At 34.8% G+C, this 21,172-nt stretch overlaps 1 long non-coding RNA gene across 2 annotated transcripts in view; it reads right to left on the bottom strand.

Moving 5' to 3' along the window:
* Positions 1 to 21,172, bottom strand: part of LOC131517036 (uncharacterized) — a 57,257-nt gene that overhangs the window by 22,224 nt on the left and 13,861 nt on the right. For both annotated transcript variants that reach the window (XR_009264349.1, XR_009264348.1), the window contains exons 3-5: positions 14,903 to 15,051; positions 6,586 to 6,694; positions 3,614 to 3,761 (exon numbers count right to left, since the gene is read on the bottom strand). This is a non-coding gene — a long non-coding RNA (uncharacterized LOC131517036). The remainder of the gene's footprint in view (positions 1 to 3,613; positions 3,762 to 6,585; positions 6,695 to 14,902; positions 15,052 to 21,172) is intronic.

Here is a 21,172-nt window from a genome sequence, read left to right as displayed (position 1 = left end):
GAGAGAGAGAGTGCACGAGTAGGGGAGGGGCAGAGAGAGAAAATTGGAAAGAGAGAATCCCAAGCTCTTTGCTGACAGTGCAGAACCCAACACGGGACTCGATCCCACGAACCGTGAGATCATGACCTGAGCTGATATCAAGGGTTGGATGTTCAACCAACTGAGCTACCCAGGCACCCCAACAATTTTTATCTATATCATTGTTTGAAGAATGGCATCTACTTATGAAAATATTGTTTAAACCTATTTCTAACCTGCGTGGAAAGGGTGTGGTGAAATGGAGCAAAGTTCCTAGGCTTAATTGAGATTTTCCTGTTATAAACTATTGAGAAGACTACATTATTTTAATGACTCAAAACTTAATAAAGATATGTAACACATAAAATATTTAAATAAATATCACTATCTTAATACCACAGATAACTTCATCTGTAAGCAATTAAGGCTTAGCTGAACCATGAATTTTTTGGTGAGGAGATTTATTCATGTGTTAGGAATTTCTCCTGGTCCATAATCATTCCAAACTTTGGATTTATGAAGGGAAAACCTTTCATTAACTATAGGTACTTACCAGAGAAAAGCTTTTATTGTTTTTTTTTTCCCTCAATTTGTCTAATGAGCCCATAGTAACTCCACCAAATGACAGTTTTCCCAAGGTCATGGGAACATGACAACATCATGAACATGGCAACATGTAGAATATGTGTTTTACAAATGCTGTTTTTTCCTTCATTCAGAGAAGTATCTGAAAGCATGCTTCTATATACTTTCAATTCCATCCCAAAAGCTCTTTCAATTTTCAATTATTTAATGGTCAGTTTATTTTAGAGGGTTTCCTTTTCTAAAGTCTACAGTTGTGTCTATGGCCATACCATCCTGAACGCGCCCAATTTCCTCTGATCTAAAGTCTACAGTTGTACAACCAGATTGTCTTAAAGGTCCCTAACTAAATTGCCTATGGGTACCAACTTTTCCCTTTCAGTATATTAAAATTACTCAAATTAGAAAGCATAGTTTGTTATACAGATATAAAGAAAAATACTCCAATAATTTGGGGTCTCATTCTCTGAGCAATTCTGTTTAGGGAAGGCACCTACTTTTCAATTACTCCATGACACTGTGCAAGTCACTTAACATCTCTTGTTCTCATCTTTCTTCTTTATGCAGAAGTTGAACAAGATGGGTCCTTTGGTTTATTTTAAGCTATTACATCTTATTCTATTCTCAATAGCACAATTCTTGAATGCATGAATTCCTTTCCTAACTATCATTGACTATCAACCTACTATGTGTTAGACTCTACACTAGACACTTTTTTCAAGGTAGAGCTTATTTTTGAGAACACTCTTAGATTTATAGGGGAAAAAACTGAGATGATAATATAGAGTTTATTTACACTCTGCATGCAGTTTCCTCATTTTTATTTTTTTAATTTTTTTAATGTTAATTTATTTTTGAGATAGAGAGAGACAGAGCATGAATGAGGGAGGGTCAGAGAGGGAGGGAGACACAGAATCTGAAGCAGGCTCCAGTCTCTGAGGTGTCAGCACAGAGCCCGATGCGGGGCTCGAACTCACGGACTGTGAGATCATGACCTGAGCCGAAGCCGGCCGCTTAACCAACTGAGCCACCCAGGCGCCCCAGTTTCCTCATTTTTAACATCTGACATGAGTATGGTACTTTTGTTAGAACTGATGAACCAATGTTGAACCATTATAGTTAACTAAAGTTCACACCTTATTCCAGTTTCCTTAGTTATTACCTTATATTCTTTTTCTGTTCCAAGATCCCATCCAGGATACTGCATGATGTTTAGGTGTTATATCTTTTTAGACTGTTCTTGAGTGTGACAAATTTTTTTAGATTTTTCCCTGTTTTGTATGGCCCTAGCAGTTTTGAAGAATACAAGTCAGGTATTTTGTTGAATGCTCCTCTAGTAGAATTTGTCTGTTTTTTGTTTTTTCCTTCACAGCTAGACTGGGGTTACAGGTTTTAGCAAGGAAAATAATAGTTAAACTGCCATTTTATCACATCATGTCAAGGGCACATACCATTACCTTGATTTATAACCTAATATAGATATTGATGTTGACCTTGATCACCTGGCTAAGGTAATATTTGTCAGGTTTTCTCACTGCTCATCCTCCCCCTCCTTTCCATATTGTCTTCTTAGGAAAAAAGTCACTGCACATCTCCTACACTTAAGAAGTGGGGGTTTATAGGGGCGCCTGGGTGGCGCAGTCGGTTAAGCGTCCGACTTCAGCCAGGTCACGATCTCGCGGTCCGTGAGTTCGAGCCCCGCGTCAGGCTCTGGGCTGATGGCTCGGAGCCTGGAGCCTGTTTCCGATTCTGTGTCTCCCTCTCTCTCTGCCCCTCCCTCGTTCATGCTCTGTCTCTCTCTGTCCCAAAAATAAATAAAAAACGTTGAAAAAAAAAAAAAAGAAGTGGGGGTTTATACACCTCCCTTCTATGAAGGCAAATATCTACATAAATTATTTGTAATTCTGCTGCAAAGGAGATTTGTCTTTTCTTCCCTATACATTTATTCAATCATTTATATCATCATGGATTCATGGGAATTTATCTTATACTTTGGATTATAATCTAATCCTTTATTTTGTTGCTCATATTTTTCCAGCTTTGGCTATTTGCAGTTCTTTCAGTTGGCTCTGTTATCCCTTCAACATACCACATCAATGTAGGTTTTTGTTTTGTTAGTTTTGTTTTGGGCACTCCTTAGTTCAGGCTGCTACAATACAGTACCATACCATTAGCTAGGTGGCTTATAAACAACAGAAATTTATTACTCACAATTCTTCAATTCTGGAAGTCTAAGATCAGGGTACCACCATGATTGGGTTCTGGTGAGGAACCTCTTCTGGGTTTAGTCTCCTGACTTACTGTATCCTCACATGACAGAGAGAGAGAGAGAGAGAGAGGGCAAGCTACTACCTTTCTTCTTCTTACAAGTGCACTAATTCCATTTGTGAAGAGTTCACCCTCTTGTCTTAATAACCTCCCAAAGGCCCTGTCTCTAAATACAATCACATTGAGGATTAGATTTCAATATATGAATTTTGGAGGGACACAGATATTCAGGTCATAACACTTCCTTACTTTCTAGCACTACATAATGCTCCAGATTCATCTTATATATTTCCAGATCCAGTCTTAGAATCAACCATTGATCCAAGAAGCCCTGTTTCTTCTTATGTAGACAGTAGTAGAATCCAAAATCTGGGTACTCAATACCCTTGTTGCTACTAGGGTGTCATTGTTTCTGGATCTCTCAAATGACAGATTGAGAAAATGTAATTGCATATATAATCTATGTATTTATAATATAGAAATATTTCTCTATGTAACTATCTATATCTATATTAAGCTAAATATGAGTTCCTACTGGTGTTTCCAGCTCTGATCTTTTACAGCATGGATTATTCTAGTTCTTCCCTTTTCTTATCTCTAACCTCCACCTACGAGGGAGAAACCAGGCTTCCACCATCTTCTATTCATTTATTTAATTCTTCAATTTAAATATGTACATTGTGCTTTATCAGCATTGTTAGCTAATACTCCATAGGAAACAGCTTTATCAACTAAAGTGTTTTACCTTAAGTATTATAGGCTCCACTCATTTCCAGCTCTTTACATAGCACCTTTCCTCTCTATGTCCTTCTTTGAAGTTTTATTCGTACACTTATAATGCAGTCGGATTCTTTCATCACAGTCTGTATTCCATTCTGGGATTCTCCAACTTTCTAGACGAATTTTTAAATATTTGCATACATTAAGGTCACTCTTTGTGTGATAAAATTCTATAGGCTTTTGACATATGCATACTATTACGTATTCACCATTATCACATAGAATAATTTCAGTCCCTCAATAAAAAACTATTTTTCACTTATTAGAACTTTCTCCCTCTCCTCTAGTAACCACTATATTTTTTTATTGTTTGTATATTTTTAACCTTTATATACCATTTTAAGAATAATAATATAATCGGAATTCTAATGTATGTAACCCTTCAGACTATCTTCTGTGAAAGAAGATAGCAATATACATTTAAGGATATTTCATGTCTTTACCTAGGTTGATAGCTCATTTTCTTTACCACCAAGTAATATTCAGTTGTATGGATGCACCACAATTTATCATTCACCTACTGAAGGATATCTTTGTTGCTTGCAGTTTTTGATAATTATGAATAAAGCTACTAAAAACATTCACTTGAAGGTTTTTTGTAGACATGTTTTCAAATCAGTTGTGTAAATACCTAGGAATTGAACTTTTATGTGCAGCATGACTATGTTTAGCTTTGTTTAAAAAAGCCAAAAAACAAAAAACTGCCAAAATGTCTTCCAAAGTGGCTGTACCATTTTGCATTCCCACCAGCAATGAACGAGAGTTTCTGTTGCTCCATCTTCATAGTGTTTGGTGTTGTCAGTATTCTGGATTTTGGCCATTCTAATAAATGTGTACTGGTACCTTATTGTTCTTTTAATTTGTATTACTCTGATAACATGTGAATGGAGCATCTTTTCATATGCTTCTTTGCCACTGTATATATCCTTTGGTGAAGGATGCAAATCTTTTGTTCATTTTTCAAACAGGTTATTTTTTCTCTTTTGTTTGAGCTTGAAAAATTTGTATATTTTCTATATTTGTATATTTTGGACACCAATCTCATACCTGATATGCAAGGTAAGGAAGACTGAATGGTACAGCTCACACGGATAAGACTCACAAAGCAAAGATCAAAGATAGATGTGAGTAAGGGTAGTGCTAGTAAATACAATTTCAAAAGGGAGAACAACCATCTTAGAGATTTCTTTGCATGTAGGCATATATGATCTTTTTCATTTTAAGTTATAAGAGAATGAAGCTAATGGGGAAAAAAAGGTTGAAATTTAATTTTGAAAAACTTCCTACTCACTAATTCTACTATTTTGCTATTTTTTTCCAAATTGAAACTTATTTAGGGGTTGTCATTTAGGCACCGAAATTTATGTGGCATATGTAAACTTAGAAACTGAAATAATGTAAACATCATCTAAATCTATAAACTTTATTTCAAAATCAATTTACATAATATGTAAACAAACAGGCTTTCAATCAAAATTTAATCAACTTATTATTAAATATTAATATAAAACTGACATTCCCTCTAATTTATGTAACTACTGATCAAGAAAACCCTTAATGTACTTTGTGGTTTCAAACCTCATTTGTTTTCTTCAAGTACTAGGAAAACATTCCATAGACAAAAATTATAAAAGTCAGTTTATGGAACATAATTTTAATATTAAGCTTATCTCAACTTGAGAAAGTGTATTTTCAACCAATTAAGTCTAAAGTTTTATAGATTCTTTTAAAAATTCATGTTAACTTTTTTAAAGATCTCACGTTCATTTAAAGACATTGGCCTGTTATTTGGCAAAAACAACAAAAACCCAGCCTTTAAAATATTTAAACATTTCTACTACTATTTTCTAAGTATGAATAGTTTTGTCTTAGATATAACCACCACTTGAGGTAAGAAAACCAGAAAATGTATTGTCCAAAGTACAGTTCTGTGAATAAGAAAGAGCAATAGTAATGATAACAGTCATAATGAGACAGTGGGCATAAACTGAGTCTGTTCTGGGTAAACTTGGATAAAGGGTTAAGCCCAACATTAACTTAAAAAATCTGAGTCACACATTACCAAAGATACTCAAAAGTTTACAAAATGCCTAGCGTTAGGTGGCACAAATATAATGATGTGCCATTTACAGTAGATAATTTACCAGCAATTTATTTACCAAACTGGTAATACTCAGTTTAGTGTAACAATTAGAAGACTAACTTGATCTTGGCTTGTTAATAAAGGGTGGGAGACTAAATATAAGATAGCAAAATTTTTATTTATTTTATAAAACAATTTAAAAATATATTGAGGAGCGGGGTGCCTGGGTGACTCAATCGGTTAAGTATCTGATTTCAGCTCAGGTCATGATCTCACAGTTCCTGAGTTAGAGCCCTACATTGGGCTCTGTGCTGACAGCTCAGAGCCTGGAGCCTCCTTGGAATTCTCTGTCTCCCTCTCTTTCTGCTCCGCTCATGCTCAATCTCTCTCTCTCAAAAATAAATAAACATTAAAAAATTTAAAAAAAGAAAAAAAATATATAGAGAGAGGAGTGTCTAGCTGGCTCAGTCAGTGGAGCATGCAAGTCTTGATCTTGGGGTCATGAGTTTGAGCCCTACCTCATGGGTAGAGTTTACTTAAAAATAAATAAATAAATAAATAAATAAATAAATAAAATAAATAATAAATAAATAAATAGAAAAATCTTTAAAAGGCTTTCCTTCTCCAAACTTATTCACCTAACAAGTTCCCTAAAAAGCCACCATTAAACATTAGTTGCTTTTGTTTAAGGCCACATTTTTGAAAGTCTATTCAAAGCACATCAGACTGTCAAACCCTACTGGTTATGGCAGAACCCAAGGAATATGTCTTACTTGAGGACTAAAACCTTTTGATAAGACATTTAACATTTGCTTTTCCTTTTACGGAAAGAAAACAAGATTAATAGACCTTACCTCTAGCCTATTTTTAATAGCAGAGGTACACCAACATACTTCTTTCCAGAGATAAGATGAATTTGCAAGAAAGCAGGAGAAAGAGTTAGAAGATTTCTGCTTAAACCTCCTGTATTAAAAAATAATAATAATAATTAAAGTAATCTCTATTCTCAATGTGGAGCTCGAACTCACAATCCCCAAATGGAGTCACATGTTCTACCAACTAAGCCATCCAGGCTCCCCTAAATCTCCTATATTTAGAAATCATGTCTCCTTGATTTTATAAAATTTGGGAGATATTTTCCCTTTTTATAGGAAATAAGACAAAAGAATAATGAGCTTCACAATAAATGCACAATAATCTTGGGGTACCAAGATGGGGAACATGTTACCAGTTAACAGAATCCAGAGGATGTAGCTGCAGGGAAAATTTGCCAGAGAGATGTGGCCCTTAGTTGGGAAGCACAACTTGGATGGAGAGAGCTGGGGAATGTTTCAATTAACTATTGATGCATAACACAACACCCCAAAACTTAGTGGTTTAAAACAACTATTTTACTATTGTTCATATTTCCATGGCTTCACTGTGTGGTTCTTCTAATCCACATGATGCCAGGAAGTCCAACAGTCATTTAGAGTTCAACAGGGTTGGAAGGTCCAAGGTGGCTCATTCACATAGTTTCCATTTGATAGTGGCTATTAACAAGACACTCAGCTGGATTCATCCACCAGAGTGTTTTCCACCTGGCCTTTCGATTTGGATATAGCTTTTCACAGCATAGGCTACCAGATTCTAAGGGTCAAATAGTAGAACCTATATGTCATAGGTTGGATTCTCCAGAAGAAGATTCTGAGAATTTTGGGGTGCAGAATATTTATTATTGATCAACACCTGAGAGGGGGAAATGTGGAAGAAGCAGGATTAGGCAAAGGAAGAAGTCCAACTGTGATGCAGTTGGTTAACCTGCAAATCTGTTGCATATCAGGCAAAATGTCCAGACCTTTTATAACATCCCTTTGCTTAGTCTTCAGGAAAGGCATGACCTGAGGTGAGGTGGGTCTCTTTAGCTGAGGCAGATGCTGAAGGAACCGACACTTAATGTCTCTCTGTTGTCTTCATTCCTCACTGCTGAACAAGAAGTTCTTCTCTAACGTAGGATCTGAGTAGCTCATCTCAGATCTGCCATATCACCAATCTTCTTAAAGCCTGGGCTCTTAGGTCCCAAATCAGTAATTTCACCAATTTCATGGCCATTTGATTGATCAAAGTTAGTTACAAGGGCAGTCCATATTCAAGGAAAGGGGCAATAAACTCCACCACTTGAATTAGGAGTAACATGCATATAGAAAGGGAGGAGGAATTTGGAAAGGCACTCCAGCCTCTGCCTTCTGGCTATAACAATTCATGTACAAAGTACACTTAACACCTCCCAATTACCCTACAAGTTTCCATCCCCTTATGGCATCAGCTCATATCAAAAACTCTTATCACCTATATCAGAGCCAGATATAGATGAGACAGAGTCCTCAAGCTCCTCAGGAGCACCTGAAAACTAAAAAATGAAACACTAACACAATAATTATCTGTCCCATGCACACCTAACATACAATAATGAGGAAAACACATGGCAGGCACAATAGAAACCTTCACTCTAAAAGTGTAAAACTGAAATAACAGCAGTTACTGGCCCAAAACAATTCTGAAATCTAGCAGGACATGTTACCATTGCCTCTGTCTCCAGGGATATACCATGTTTCTTGATTAGGTCTATACTCCCTGAGAATGGTTCTTCATGGCTCTGCCTGCTCTGTTATTGTTACTTTTCTATAAGAAGTAGAATGCGTTTGCTGCTGAGTAATTTTCTTAGCTTGTGTCCTATTCATAGGAAATTACTAACACCTGAGACCTTTTTCATTTTGTACTACCTCAGTCCCTTTTAGTCCACGCTCTTAAAATTTCTGTTAAAATGTTTGGACTTCCTATGTACCTATACCTTATTTTATGACAGATTTTAAAGACACACTCCTCTCTACTTAGGGCTCAGAATCAGGACGCTGTAAGGACAATGCCTTTAAGATTCTTGAAATCTTTTTTTTTTCTAGCTGAATGGGCCTACAAGGCAAAAAAACTTTACTGTCTAGCGAGAAAGAAGGTCAACAAGGCAAGCCCCTTAAGATTTTTAAAAATCCCATTGTCTAGCTGACAGGGTCTAAGGGACAAATCCTTAATCTTTATGAAGGTTAAACAGTCTTTCAACTGCATTATTGAACTGATCTTCATAATGTGGCAGCACTCTGGATTTTATCTTTGCCCCCAGGTATTAATTTACTCTGAAAATCTCATATGGGCTGGAAGAGATAAATAGGAGAATAACTTATGTTCCAACTCACCAAATCCTTATTTGAAAATGTTTTTTCTGGGTCAGAGGTTGGTCAACTATGGCCCACAGGTCAAATACAGGCTGTCACCTGCTTTTGTCAGTCAATTTTCTTTTTTTATTGGAGCACAGTCACATCGAATCACTTACAGATTGTCTGTGTCCACTTTCATGCTACAAGTACAGAGTTGAGTAGTTGCTACAGACAACATACAACCTGAAAAGCCTAAAATATTTACTATCTGGCCCATTTCAGAAAATGTGTTGCTGACTTGTATTCTAGATACTGCTTACGAGTTAAATGGTTTCTTCTCAAGTCATTTCACCCTATTAATGGTCATATACACCTAAAGAAACCAGTAGACTCTTAACTTTGTTTGGAAACCTTCTGAGCCAAATACACAAGGTTGTTAGATATATTTTCTATCTCTCATGTTACCAAAAATTACAGCATTGTCAAACATTCTCCCTCTACATAATAGGGCAGAAACTCACCTTTGCCCCAGGCTCAACAATTTCTTCACTGTCTTACAGGCCTCCATTCATTACCTCTGTGAGATCCCTTATCCCAAAGCCAATGCCACATGTTTAAGGTTTTTGTTACAGCAGCACATTACTCCCTAGGTACCAATTTCTGTTTTGGCTATCTATTATTGCAAAACAAACTATCCCAAAGCTTGGGAAACAACCTTCATTGGGTGCCATATTGGTGACTAGCTACCACAATGACTCACTCAGATGGCTGTCAATAAGTGCCTGATATAGCTAGAGTGCTTGATTCTCATTTTTGTGATTCTTCCATCTATCTTGGGCTTCTGTCTATCCTGGGCTTCTCATACCATGGTGGCTAAATTCCAGGAGGCAGCAAATAGAAGCTTCCAGTTCTCTTTGGTCTGAGTTTGGAAGTCTCAAATTGCCCTTTTGCTACATTCTATTTGTAGAAGCTAGTCAAGGGCCAGCACAGATTCAAGGAGAACAGAAATAGTCTCCAACTCTTGATAGCAAGAGTGATATATATATACAAGGAAGGAATTGTTGGGGTTTACCTTTGAAGACTAGCTAATATAGGGAATGAATACCCCATCTCATTCTCTTCCTGCCCTCTAACCTATTGCAGAAGCTTCCTATTGGACTTCCATCCAGTAGTCAGAGGACAGGTCATCTCTTGAGGCAACCCCTAGATGTCAGCCTTTGGGGGTACAGAGAAGATTCTGAAGGAGTGAAACTAGAAGGGAAAATAGAAAATACCCATCACAATTCTGAAATATAGGTTAGAAGTAGTCCCATGAATTCTATTTTTCCATAAAGTTTGATTATATTAAATAAAAAGTTTTCACTATCTATAAAAGTAGCATAGCAAACAGGATGGCTTTTATAACCAGTCCTTTCCTCTTTGGTCTGGCCAATTGCAGGTACAGAAATTCTTCACCTTGAAAATTTAACCCTGTGCAATACAAAGTTGGGAATCATGTAAGTCTGGCCACAATTCAAATTTCCATTCATAGCTAAATGAAAATATAATGTTCTTAGTGTGAACCTCCTGGAACAAATAGCTAATTTGTATATCTTTTATTTGTGATTATTAGCCTAATTTGTGTTCAGATTTACATTCTACCTCCCTGCTAGCAAGCCCTATTTTGCTTTTCAGCCTACTCTGTCCTCATCTGTAACTTCTCTTTGTAGAGACAGGGCCCTATTACTTTATGGCCATGTTCTAGGTACTACTACCAGAGGGCCTGCATCCATCACATCACATCCCATAGGTATGCTTTCTAAATCAGATCCTACATGATATTGTCTTGTTGCCTTAGACGTTATACCTGTGGTCACCCATACTGGAGTCAGTCCTCTAACCCCTATTTCATTCATGCCTGATTCAATCTCCTCTCTTTAATGACCTGCCTTTGAAGAAAGCACTGTACTGGACCTCATACACTTCTAAAAAAAGGACAGCTGGTAATTTATCTGTGATTCTGGCAGTGACAATATTTTTTTTCATGACCATTTGAAAAACTAATGTTGTATGGTTGGTTACCTGTCATCTTCAAGAGTTAAAACCAAAATCAGCAGCACGGCATTTTAACATTCAGCGCTAACATCCTAAGTAGGAAGGTTGCCTTTTGGTACTTTGTTGAAAACACTCTTCCTATGGATTTGTATGTCCCTGAAAAATTTTTCTACCATGCAAAAAGCACTATTAAAGTGTTTTCATAGTTTGGTATGTGTTTAAACTTTCAGCTTTCAAAAATCTATCTAATTGCTATCATTTTTTATCTCTTCCATTAAGCTAAATGTTTCTTATCATCACTACAACCAGGCCAGTGATGATCTAGATTGCCAATATATCCATTATTCGTCAGAGAATTTCCATTAGTCAGAAGCTAAGGTGTATTTTTAATATATTATTTTAATATAGTATATGGAACTATATTGAAGGTATAAGGTATTTTGCAAACATTAATCTTCAAATAAGCTGGTATATTACTGCTATTCTATAAATATAAAAATGGAAATGGAGCTAATAAGTGAATTTCCCAACACCTTGCGAAAGTCAAAACAGAATTAGGATATAATCAATTCATCGTCAAGTGTCCTTGGACAACAAAATCAGACTTTTCTTAAGGAGTTATATAAGTCACTTATCAAAGTATGATTCAACCTATTTTATGGGTCCTCGTGTGTCAGGATTATTACTGAGGACTTCAAAATAGTTTTGTCTGTGAAATATAAAATACATGAAGAAGAGTATATAAAATGTATAAGTACAGGTTACAATGCAATAACAACATGAACACCCATATTTATACCCCCCCATGTTAAGAAATAGAATATTAGGGGTACCTGGGTGGCTCAATCAATTGAGCATCCAACTTTGGCTCAGGTCATGATCTTGCACTTCATGGGCTTGAGCTCCGCATTGGGCTCTGTGGTGACAGCTCAGAGCCTGGAGCCTGCTTCGGATTCTGTGTCTTCCTCTCTCTCTACCTTTCCCCTGTTTGCACTCTGTCTCTCTCTCTCAAAAATAAATAAACGTTAAAGAATAAAATAAAATAAAAAAAGAAATAGACTATTACCAGTTAAATTCCTCTATTGTACCTCCTTACCCTCTACCCAGAGAAAAACCAGTATCCTGAATTTTGTATTAAACATTTCATAGGTTATCTTTATATTTTTACAATCTATGCACAAGTTCTAATACAATACATAACTTCCATGAACTCTTCATGCTACATTCAACACAAATGAAATCTTAACTATATCTATTCTGACTTGCTTCTTATACTAACCAATATACTTTGAGATTTATCTATGTTGATGAATTTGGCTATATGTGTTTCATTAATTTTCTCGTCTCTATAGGAGTTCACAGTATGAATATACTATAGTTTCTTCTTTTATAGCTGATAGATATTCCATTTTTTTCCACTTTTTTGCTACTACTGCGATGTTCTTTAAAGCACTGTTCTTTTTTTTTAGGTTTATTTATTTATTTTGGGAGAGAGAGAGAGAGAGAACGTGAGTGGGGGAGGGACAGAGAGAGGGAGGGAGAGAGGGACAATCCCAAGCAGGTTTCTCACTGTCAGCGCTGGAGCTCAAATACACAAACTGTGAGATCCTGACGTGAGCCAAAACCAAGTCCAAGAGTGGACCCTTAACTGACAGAGCCACTCAAGTGCCCCTTTAAAGAATTTTTCTAAATGGCTTCTTTGTGTACAGAATCAATAGGATAAATGCCAACTATTAGAATTGCTGGCTAATAAATACAAGCATGTTCAACACTACTTGGTGATACTAGAGCAATCATAATGGACTAGTACAACCTCCAAAATCTTAGTGGCTTAAACATCAAAGTGTATGTTATTGGTGTTACATTTTCATCTTAGATGGGGGTTGAGTAAGGAGAGTTTCTTTCACATCACCTTCCTTCAGCGAAGGAAGTAGCCATGGAAGAGGGGGAAAAAACTTGATCACTCACTCACAGGTTTTAAAGCCTCCCACTTCGAAATGATACTGGTCACATAGTCACACATAACTTCAAAGGGTTGGTACAATTTAAGCATACACCCAGGAAGAGAATAAATCGCATGTATGAACAGTCTGAATGTCTATTGATGATGACTACAAATTGTTTGTTCCTTGTTATGATGAGCACTGGGTATTGTGTGCAAGTTAGGAATCACTGAATTCTACTCCTAAAACCAATATTTCAATGTATGCTAACTAGAATTTAAATAAAAATTTAAAAAGAAAAAAATACTGCTAGGGTAATATCTTATTAAATACTAAGATACATTCTACCCTTAAAAAAATAAAGTGACTGCTTCAATTTGCACACCTACAAGAGAGGATGAGAACTCTGTTGCTTCACATTCTGCTAAATCTGATACTGTCAGATATTAAGACTTTTAAAATCTTATGCATATGATCTATCTCAACTGTGGTTTTAATTTACATCTTTTTGATTAGTAATGAGATTTAGCATTTCACAACTTGGTAAGTGCCTTGTACTCATACAAAATTCTTCTTTTGTAAAATTACTTGTTATTTTGTCCATTTTTCTATTGAGTAGTTCAAACTTTTTCTTGTTTCTTTTTAATTCAAGTATAATTAACATACAGTGTTATATTAGATTCAAATATACAATATGATTCAACAATTCTATAGTCAGTGCTTATTGCGATAAGTGTACTCTTCATCCCCTTCACTTATTTCAACCTTCTCCACACCTACCTCCACTCTGACAACACCAATTTGTTTTCTATATTAAAGAGTGTTTTTTTTGTTTGTGGCTTTTTTTTCTTTCCTTGTTTCTTAAATTCCATATATTAATGAAATCATTTGGTATTTCTTTCTCTCTGACTTATTTCACTTAGCATTATACCCTCTAGATCTTTCCTTGTAAATAGCAAGATTTCTCCTTATGGTATATATATATATAAAATAAATATAAATATATATAATATATAATGTAAATTATATACTATATATAATGTAAATTATATATTATATATATTTACATTTTATATATCATATGTTATATTATAAATTATATATAATTATATGTAAAATATATAATTACATATAAAAATATAAAATATGTTTTATATATATACACACACACACACACACACATATATATATATATATACATATATATATATATATTAATTCCTCACATTTTCTTTATCCATTCATCTGTCAATGGACATTTAGGTTTCTTTTATATCTTGGCTATTATAAATAATGCTACAATAAACATAGGGGTGCATATATCTTTTCATATTACTCTTTTAATATTCTTTGGGTAAATACCCAGCACAGAATTGGTGGATCATATGGTAATTCTATTTTTAATTTTTTGAGGAATCTTCACACTGTTTTCCACAATGGCTGCACCAGTTTGTATTCCCATCAATAATGCATGAGGGTTCTTTTTTCTCTACATCCTTGCCAACACTTGTTATTTCTAGTATTTTTTATTCTAGCCATTCTGACAGGTGTGAGGTGATAGCTCATTGTTTTGATTTGCATTTCTTTGAGATGTTGAATACCTGAGTGATGTTGAATATCCTTTTGTGTGTCTCTTGACCATGTGTGTGTCTTCTTTGGAAAAATGTCTTTTCATGTCCTCTGCTCATTTTTTAATTGGACTATTTGGGTTTTCTTACTGTTGAGTTGTATAAATTCTTTTTTTAAAAAAATGCTTATTTATTTTTGAGAGAGAGAGAGAGAGAGAGAGAGAGAGAGAGCCAGCATGAATGGGGGAGGGGCAGACAGAGGGGGGACAGAGGATTCCAAGCAGGCTCCATGGTGACAGCAGCAAGACTCATGCAGGGCTCGAACCTATGAACTGTGAGATCATGACCTGTGCTGAAGTTGGACACTCAACCAATTGAGCCACCCAGGAACCCTGAGTTGTATAAATTCTTTATATATTTTGGATATTAACACTTTACCAGACATGTTAGTTGCAAATATCTTCTACCACTCAGTGGGTTGTCTTTTGTTTTATTGATGATTTCCTTCATCGTGCAAAAGCTTTTTATTTTGATGTAGTCCAAATGGTTTAATTTTGCTTTTGTTTCCCTTGCCTCAGGAGACACATCTAGAAAAATTAACATAGAGAAATCTGTAGCATTTCTATACACTAATAATGAAGTAGCAAAGAGAAATTGAGAAAACAATCCGATTTACAATTCTAGCAAAAAGAATAAAATACCTAGGAATAAACTTAACCAAGGCGGTGAAAACCTGTACTCTAAAAACTATAAAACACTGGTGAAGGAAATTGAAAATGACACAAATAAATGGAAAAACATTCCATGCTCATGGATTGGGAGAACCAATATTGTTAAAATCTCCATAAAATCCAAAGCAATCTCCAGATTTATTACCATCCCTATTGACAACCAAAAGCATATTTCACAAAACTAAAATAAATAATTCTAAAATTTGTATGGAGTCACGAGAGACCTTAAATAGCCAAAGCTATCTTGAAAAAGAACAAAACTGGAGGTATCATGATCTCAGATTTCAAGCTATACTTCAAAGCTGAGTAATAAAAATGGTATAGTACTGGCACAAAAATAGACACATAGATTAAGAGAACAGAGAGTCCAGAAATAAACCCACGCATGTATGATTAATTAATTTATGACAAAGGAGGCAAGAATACACAATGGGAAAAAAGACAGTCTCTTCAACAAATGGTGCTGGGAAAACTGGACAGCTATATGCAAAAGAATTAAACTGAACCACTTTCTTATACCATACACAAAAATAAACTCAAAATGGATTACAGACCTAAATATAAAATCTGAAACCATAAAATTCATAAAAGAAAACATAAGCCATAATCTTTTGACGTCAACTGCAGAAACATTTTTCCAGTTTGTAAATAGTGGTTTGGAAGAATATATATATATATATATATATATATATATATATATATATATTCTGAATATTAATTATTTATTGGTTTTATGTGTTGCAAATATTTTCTCAAACTCTGTGGCTGATGTTTTCACTCTCTTTAAGGTGTGTTTTCATGAACATTTTTAAATATAGGCAAATTTATTAGTTGTTTATTTTATTACATTTTTCATGTCTTTTTAAGGAAATCTTCGCATACCTGAAGAAATAAAGATATTTTACATATTATCTCCTGTTTAATAGCTTTGTCTCTCATCTGTATGCCTTCAATCCACTAGAATTGATTTTAGTGTATAGTGTGACATAGAGCTCCATTTTTACTTTGTTACTTCTATATGTGTAGTTGTACATGAATCAGCCAAGTGGCTCTCAGCTGGGGCGGGGAGGGAGTTTTGCCTTCTAGAAGACATTTGACAATGTCTGGAGACCATTATATTTGTCACAATGGGAAAGAGGGCACTTCTGGTATGAAGTGGGTAGAGATCAGGGATGCTAATAAAAAAAAAATCCTTCAATTCACTGGACAGCCCCCAACATCAAAGAATTATACTATCCCATTATTAACATGGAGAATTATTAATATCATATCATATCAATATCCCATTATTGACATTGAGAAACTCTGGATTAGATTATCCCAGTGGTTACCAACAACAAACAAATCTTTTGACAATAAAGGTTACTTCTCCCTCCCATTCATGTCAATTGAGGACTGGCTAATGTTCTATTCTCCAGCATGGATCACTGCCAATCTCATTAGCAGAGGGGAAAAGGGAATGCAGTCATAGCATATATGCAGTGGTTCTGCCAGAGGAGTCACACAGCTCTTCCTCTCAAAATTTTTTTGGACAAAATCAGTGGTCTAAGTTTCCGTAAAAGGAGCTACAAAACAGGGCAAATTAAACCCAAGCTAAACATAAAAAAGAAGATAATAAAGATAAGAATGAAACTCAGTGAAACAGAAATTAGCCAAACAATATAAAAAATATATCAAGTGAAAAGCTATAGTTTGGAAAGATCAATAAAATTGATAAATCCATAGATACAGAAGAAAAAATAAAGAAGCCACAAATTATTAACATAAACAATGAGAGAGGGAACACCATCATAGACCCTAAAGATATTAATAGGACAGTAAAAAAATATTATGAACAACTTCATGTCAATAAATTCAATAACAAACAGAATGGGCAAACTCCTTGAAATTCCAAACTCCTTGATATAACAATAAATTTCAAGAGTCTGAATAGCTTTAGATCTCCCCAAAAGTTAATTAACAACCTTTTACAAAGAAACTCCAGGCTTAGAGAGCTTTAGAGATGAATTCTGTCAAACACTTAGGGATGAAAGAACACCAACCATACACAAAATCTTTCAGAACACAGAAAAGTAGGTAATACTTTCCAACACATTTTATGAGGCTGGTGTTACTCTGATACTGAAACCAGACAAAGATATTATAAAAACTGAAAATTAAAGGCCAATATAACTTATGAATATAAACACAAATATCCTTAATATAATATTAGCAAATAATTAGTAATAATTTCCTTCCATTCTAGTTAATACTTAGTTCACCTATAGTTGTAACTAACATAAAGGAAGTAGGGGGGAGGATTTTACTTGTGCCTTTGTGGATGTGTAGAAAAATGGGGTCAAAAAGGGTCAAGGTCAGGCTAGAGAATGTAAAGGAAGGAAGTAAAATGGGACAATGAGGTGAGTATAATAAATAATGATAAGAAGGGCCCAAACAGCACAAAGAAGAAAGCAATGGACATTTTGTTGACTCCTTCAATATGCCAAAAGAAGGAATCAGTTCACCTTTCCCTCACAGAGGAAGTGGTAGTTTAGGGATATTATTGGAGACAAAGCTTGACTCTAAAGTCCTGATTTCAGAAGTTGTGTTATATAATATAAAAAGGATATTTATTATTTGGGGAATACTGGTGGATAGAGCCTTGCAGTGGTTTTATTGCCTATATATTAACTAATAACAATATATACATACTAATACATGGTTACTATTTAGAAAATTCATAAAGCATATATTAGTGATTAGTTTACATAATAATCTCTTGATTTTGAGATCTCACATACATATGATAATTTAGTGCTTCTTACTATTTTGACGGTGTTAAAAATGATTAAAGACAATTTAGGTGATACAAACTATTGAACACTTGGTAAGGCGACTAATTTCAGAGAACTGCAAAAAGGGATGGAAGGCAGAAAACTTTTACAAGAGAAGAATGACCAACAAGGAAGAGAAAAAGAGAAAATATTTGATTGGCTGGGGCCATATATTCAACCTTGTTTAGGGTGAGAAGATGTAGAGTTGGCTTGGCATTTAGGGATTGGTGGGCTGGATGTACTGCATTCCTGGTCAAGCAGAGCATTTATAGGGGTACAGAAGTTCAGTTTCAGTTTGCTCACATGGCACTCTAGACAGAAGCAGAAGAGGGACCATCTTGGGCCTAGAAATTGTTTCAACAACAGCCTGCTATTTTTGAAATTTGAATTGTATACTAAGTACGCTATCTAAAATTTGTTTAAAACTTCACCTTTCATCCTTTTAACTACAAAATTACAAGCATCTGTGTGAATATAGTTTCTCATACTATATGGATTATAGAACGATGTAGTAATAGTAATAAATCTATCCATTTACCAAATGTGGAGGCTTGTGTAGATTTATTTCTAAGATGATGACAAGCACTGGTCTAAAAATGGTAAAATAAGGGCTACCCATCATAATGTAGCTGGCTTAAGTATAGCATAAACCTTGCAAATTTGACTCCTCCTCCTCCTGAGTAGCTTGCATTTGTCTTCCTTATGGTTAGTGTATACCCCAAACCTCTTGAGTTCTCACATACTACAGATGAAATCGATAGGTAATTAAATAGTAGCAGTGACTCATTTAAAAAATATTTACCAAACACATATTCTGGCCATGTAGTGTGCTAAGAAATGAAAATGCAACATGACCTAGTTAGATATAAGCCTTGGATTTCATAACCTCACAGTGCAAATTAATTAAAATGTCTAACACATATTCTGTGAAGCCCTCTGAAACAACCTGTACTGCATCTACTGGCCAGGCCAATGTAACTTTTTGATGGTATTTGAATCAGAACTAGGAAAAAGAAGCAGCCTTATAAGACACCATAGTGAAGTGATTTTCATATTTGTACATCTGGTTAGGAACATCTCAAGATGTCTTGTTATCTCCAGCATCACCACCAAATCTCAAAGCAAAATAAAACAGAACAAGTAAACAAACAATGAAACCCCCAAAAAACTAATTATCTATGCCAAGTGACCTATTCAGGAGGCTGGGAAATATTTGTTATAATACCAAACAAAAGGTATTTTTACAATTTCTGTACAATGCAATTCCAAAAAGCTTGGAATATCTACCTTAAGGTCTCTATCTTCATTTTCTTCTATATAAACGTCCATGGACACAATGCATTATTTCCTATTCCTCCATTCATCTGAGATTTCTTAGCTGAAAGAGCACAAATATGGCTAAGGCATCAAGATAATTTCCTGCTTTAGCTGGTTGTAGATTTCTCTTTCAGAATTAAACATATTGTAAGAAAGGAGGAAGAAAAAGGAAAAGAAAAATGATCCTAGTTTTAAGTAAAATGTTCGCTAATCCTCTAAGTATTTTTATCTTGTGCTAATTGGTTATTGAACAATATTTTGCAAACCTATGACTCCTATTATCTTCCATAAGAGCTGAGATTCTGCATACACTTGATATGAATATTTGAGCCTGTATATATTTTTATCATTTCAAGGTTATGTTAATTAAATGTGTCACTCACTAAATTTTAATACATCGGTGGCCAGCAATACTTGCCTTTGTGTTGTCATATTAATTTTTTTTGGACTTTGCTTGAGTAAAAAATTTTGGGGGGATTTCTCAATTTTAAATTTATAAAGCTATAAATTAATAAAATTATACATGTGTAAAGCTGTAAGTTTATAAAATAAAGTTCCTATTATAAAAAGAATTATAAAATTAGCAGAAAAGATATATTTTAAAAAATCTATTATTACAAGTTTCAACTTGTCTTTGTGAATCAGGATTTTCTTGCTACTCTGCCACCAAATAAAGAAATAAATCAGATGCTAAACCTGTTATTAAAAACCTCTAATTTCAAATATTTATATCAACCAATAGTTTAATTTTTAATAAAATTAAATTTTAATAAATAAATAATTTTTATTTATTAAAATAAATGTGGTAAATTTAATTCATATAGTAAATTCATATTAATAAAAGGCTCTTTCCTTCCATTTTATAAAAGGATTATATATTTATTGGGAAAGGATTCTACTTAAAACCACAACCTATATTATATAGTATATCTAGCTTAGCTTTTATTTTCAGTGGTTGGATACCTGAACAGCTTTCTGTCAGGGTAGAATATTTGAGGAACTATAATTATTATTTAATGTTGCTTATGAAGTTACAATGAAGATATTATGTCTTTTTAATTGGCATACAAAATCAAATTGAAAAACTATAATAATATTTTTCTGTATTATATCTATAAAGTACATACAATGCAATTCTTGTCTATTTGGAAATTATACCAATCAAAGGTTGATATTCATTCACTTTAGAAGGCTTGAAGAGGGGTGCCTGGGTGGCTCAGTTGGTTAAGCGTCCGCCTTCAGCTCAGGTCACAATCTCATGGTTTGTGACTTCAAGTTCCACGTTGGGCTCTGTGCTGACAGCTCAGAGCCTGGAACCTAGTTCAGATTCTGTGTATCCCTCTCTTTGCCCCTCTCCCACTTGCACTCTGTCTGTCTCTCTTTCTCTCTCTCAAAATAAAATAAAAACATTAAAAAAAAAACTTTAAAAAAATTGGAAGAAATTATGCTAAATTTGGGTGGCAAGAAATCCAAATTCTTTATAATAAATCCAGATTAAAAGGGTTTTTTTCTTTATTTGTTAAAGGTTTATTTATTTCGAGGGATAGCAAGCCTGGGTGGGGGGATGGGGGTGGGCAGAGAGACAGAGGAGAGAGAGAGGATCCCAGGCAGACATTGCACTGTGAGCACAGAGCCTGACACAGGGCTTGATCTCACAATCCTGTGAGATCATGACCTGGGCCAAAATCAAGAGTCAGACATTCAACCATCTGAGCCTCCCAGGAGCCCCTGAAAAGTTTATTTTAATTCAATATTAAGAGTCTTACCAAATGGGGGTAAACATATTGGCTGAAATCCCAGGCAGGTAACATAATGAGTGCAGTAGTCCAGTATAAGTGTAAATGATG

The sequence above is a fragment of the Neofelis nebulosa genome, chromosome 7 (genome assembly GCF_028018385.1).
Source record: "Neofelis nebulosa isolate mNeoNeb1 chromosome 7, mNeoNeb1.pri, whole genome shotgun sequence".
NCBI lineage: Eukaryota > Metazoa > Chordata > Mammalia > Carnivora > Felidae > Neofelis > Neofelis nebulosa.
Note: the sequence above shows the minus strand (reverse complement) of the source record. Positions and strands in the feature narration are given on the sequence as shown.